Raw genomic sequence first — 4,199 nt, forward strand, 5'->3', positions numbered from 1 at the left:
AAGATTCCAACTTCTCGGTTCCAGATTGATCCAGGAGGCAAGGGGGGTTTGTTCGCGGTTCTGTCCATTCTGCAGGAAGTTCCCTGAGCTGAGCCATCTATCCTTCCACACATCAATGTTCCCCCCACTACCTATCAGCCATTGCCCATGTTCAAGCAACAAATCCCTTCCATGCAATAAACTGTCCCAGCCCCAAGATGAGTTCCTGCGCCTTCTAACCCGAAGGAAAGAGCCATTAGGGAAGTAGAGCTCTTGAAGGGTTTGAACCCAGAGCGCATTTGGATTTGTAACAATCCTCCAGGCTTGTTTGCAAGCAGTGCAAGGTTCATTGTTTGGAAGTCTTTAAACCCTATCCCACCCTCAGATTTTGCAGTAGTGAGGGTATTCCAATTCCTCCAATGCACCCCTCTTTCTTTGTTTGTCTGGCACCACCAGAACTGAGACACCTTAGAGCAGAGCCTCTTGCAAACCCCTTTTGAAAACCTCACAACGGCCATGGCATAAGAGGGAATTGCCTGGACCACAACCTTTATTAAAATTTCTTTTCCTGCCTGGTTTAGCAAATTTCCTTTCCATCCTGAGATTTTAGTCATAACTCTGTCTTCTATCCACTGCAAAGCTCTCTCTTTTGCTCTCCCCCATTCTGCAGGCAAGCCTAGATACCTTCCAGGATTTTCCCAAACTTGCATTTGCAGGATTGCTGCCAGGTTATAGCCACCACTCTTGCTGGAACATTTCTTCCCCCTATGACTCCAGATTTTAAGGTGTTAATCCTCTGGCCAGAGGCTAACGAGAAAAGGTTGAGGATAGCTTGAATGTTGTAGAATTCAGTAGGAGTTGCCTTAGCAAATAGGATGGAATCGTCAGCGAAGCGTAAGTGAGTGAGACACGGGCTGTGGGGTGTAGGCTTAAGCCCAGAGATTATTCCTCGAGACAAAGCACCCTGGAACATGTGCAAGAGAGCATCTGAGGAAAGAATGAAGAGGTAAGGGGACATGGGGTCCCCTTGCCTCAGGCCTCTGTGAGGGATGAAAGGCTTCCCGACGAAGCCATTGAGTTTGATTCTATACGTCACCCCTCTGACCATGAGCATAACCAGATGTACCCATGGCGCTGGAAATCCATAAGTTAAGAGGATTTTTTGCAAGAACTCCCATTCCAGCCTGTCAAAGACTTTGCTCATATCTAACTTGATGATAGCATGCCCTTCTCCTTTCTGATTACTTTTCTTAAGCAAGTGGAACATTTCCTGGACAATTACAAGGTTGTCTTGGATTTGTCTCTCTCCGACGAAAGCGCTTTGATTCTGGGAGATTAGGGATTTCATACTCTCTTTAAGCCTTAGCACCATGATACGGGAGATGATTTTGGAGGTGAAGTTACTGCAACTTATAGGACGATATTGGCTTAGGGTTTCAGGGTTGTCGACTTTTGGCACTAGCACGAGGAGCGTCTCATTTATCTCACTAGGGAGTTGGCCATGGGTGTAGAAGCTTTGGATGGCCTCACAAATGTCACCTTTGATTGTTTGCCAGTTCTTCTGGAAGAATAACCCATTATAGCCATCGGGCCCAGGAGCCTTTAGGTGACCAAGGCTGAAAACAGCCTTTTTAATTTCATCCTCCTCCACGGGCTCAAGCAACTGATGTTGGAGGCTCATAGGAACGATATTAGGGATTTCCCGAAGGCATTCTTCGATGCGCTGCATGCCTTCAGACTCAAAAACCTTATGAAAGTAGGATTGAGCCTCACAGCTGAGCCTACTTTGCCCTTCCACCCAGTCCCCTTATTCAAGCTTTAACCGGTGCACCCTGTTAGTTTCTCTCCTCTGGAGCGTAGAAGCATGGAAAAAACTCGTATTTCGATCACCCCAGTTTAGCCATTTAACTCTAGATCTTTGCCCCCAATAGATTTCTTCTTGTTTCCACAATTCTTTTATTCTCGTCTTGATTTGATGAACCTCATCCCAATCCACGCTGCCACTGCTAACATTTTGCGCTTGCTCTAGAGCTCTCTTGAGATGTTGTATTTCCTGGGTAGCACTTGGAAATTTCTTCTTATGCCAAATCTGAAGGGACTTCGCGCAATTCTTAGTCTTTTTAATAAGGGTTAATGGTCAAATTAGTCCCTGTCTTTGTAGCGAGTTTTGATTTTAGTCCCTCCCTGGAAAATATTAAGCGATATCTCCCTGCGTTTGCATGCATTTTGGTATTAGTCCTCGTCGGAGGACGGAGCTCCGGTGAGATTGCCTAGTGGCAGATTAACGCTTATGTGGCATGCCACGTGTAATTTTTAAATGAAATTTTAATTCTACGTGTTAATTAATAATTAAAATAAAATAAAATTATTAATTCAAAATTACAAAAATTATTTAACACTAAATTATACATAGAAAAAAAATTAACCAAATTATTATTCACTTTGTAATTATTATTCATCTTCAGCATGAGTTCATCCCCTTCACCTTCATCCTCTTCATCTTCATTATTCAACCACCCCCAACCCTACCTCCCAAAACCCATTAAACCACCCTGACCCCCACTGCCAAAACCCCACGCAACGAACCCAAAGAGGAATCGGAGGAATTTTGAAACCCTAGATTGAACCTGTGGAGTCCGTTTTCAGAAAAAACCCAAGCCCCACCCCCAGCCAGAAACTGAGCCCACAAACCTCATCCAGAACCAAAGAGGAAGATGAATAAGCAGAAAACAGAGGTGCGATGGCTGCAGATCTATCCCTCTACCGGAACTAGATGGTGGCCATCACAAAGGTTGAGGCACATATCTGGGATCTGGGATGATTTTCAGGTTTTGGGGTTTTTGGTGGCTGGGTGAAATGAAGGGAGAGAACAGAGGAGGTCGTGGTGGTTGTGGGCTACGACGGAAATTCCGCGGTGGTTGTGGGTGAGGGCGGAGATTCACCTGTGCTACCATTCGGATTTTTTCCTTGGATAATTCGAAGGATTGTGGCTAGGTACACATGCAAAAGATTTTCTACTACCCTCTGTTGGCTTTTTGCTGGTGTTTTGGGGCTTTTGATCATCAATGCTGTGAATGTGGTGCTTTCGTTAGTATCTGTTTGAGATATTAATCTAGTTTTCTCTTTTTCCCTTGGCTTTTTTCTTTTCTTCGTGTTTTAATTGATCTCTTCTTGCTTTGCATAGGAGGAAATTTCTAGCATTCTTTTTCTATGTAATCTGTTTTTCTTTTTCTAGCAATTTTTAGTTTTTTTTTTGTAATTTTTATATTAAATTAATTATTTTATTTTATTTTAATTATTAATTATACACGTGGAATTAAAATTTCAATTAAATATTACACGTGGCATGCCACATGAGCGTTAATCTGCCCCTAGGCAATCTCACCGGAGCTCCGCCCTTCGGTGAGGACTAATACCAAAATGCATGCAAACGTAGAGAGATATCGCTTAATATTTTTCGAGGAGGGATTAAAATCAAAACTCGCTACAAAAACAGGGACTAATTTGACCATTAACCCTTTTAATTAGTCTTTGTTATATGTGGTCCCTTCTTAATGGGCCAATGACCTTTGAAAGAAAAAAAAAATAGGAACAAAGCATTTAGTGGGCCTTACCCCATGGTTTGTTTTAAATTAAGGGGTTTAAACCTTTATTTCCTTTTACGAAAAAAAAAACCCCTTATCTAGTCCGTTTTAATTAAAACTTGTTGTTTTAATATATTTTATTTTAGGTTTTATCTTCTCTAGTGACTGATTTATTGTGTTATTATGTTGAGTTTTTTTTTTGTGTGCTTATTCCATAATGGTTATTTTGATATTTTTTATAAGAATATATATTATATTGTATCCATCATTTTCTATAGGGGATGATTTATGATTTTTTTTCGTGGTTTTTTTATTCTCTCACATTGTGTCTCTATTTTACTTTATTGTTATTATTGATTTTGTTTGGAAGTTTAGCGTTAAGGTTCTCATAACTAAAGAGAAATTTTTGTGCTCTCCACTCTCCGTTGTGCCACTCTAGTACCAACATTTGGTATAAGAGGTTAGGCTATTTTGTGGTGATTTATCTTGTGGTGAACAATGAAAGTCAATTCAAACGGAATAATTTTTTATAAGCTAGTAGAATGTATTAAAAGGGAGTCCGAATAGTGACTTTGAATGACATAGAGTCACTAACTATTTCCTTTGGAAATAAATAATGGAAGATTTGTTTTATGT

Source organism: Lotus japonicus, chromosome 2 (assembly GCF_012489685.1).
Source record: "Lotus japonicus ecotype B-129 chromosome 2, LjGifu_v1.2".
In the NCBI taxonomy this organism is placed as follows: domain Eukaryota; kingdom Viridiplantae; phylum Streptophyta; class Magnoliopsida; order Fabales; family Fabaceae; genus Lotus; species Lotus japonicus.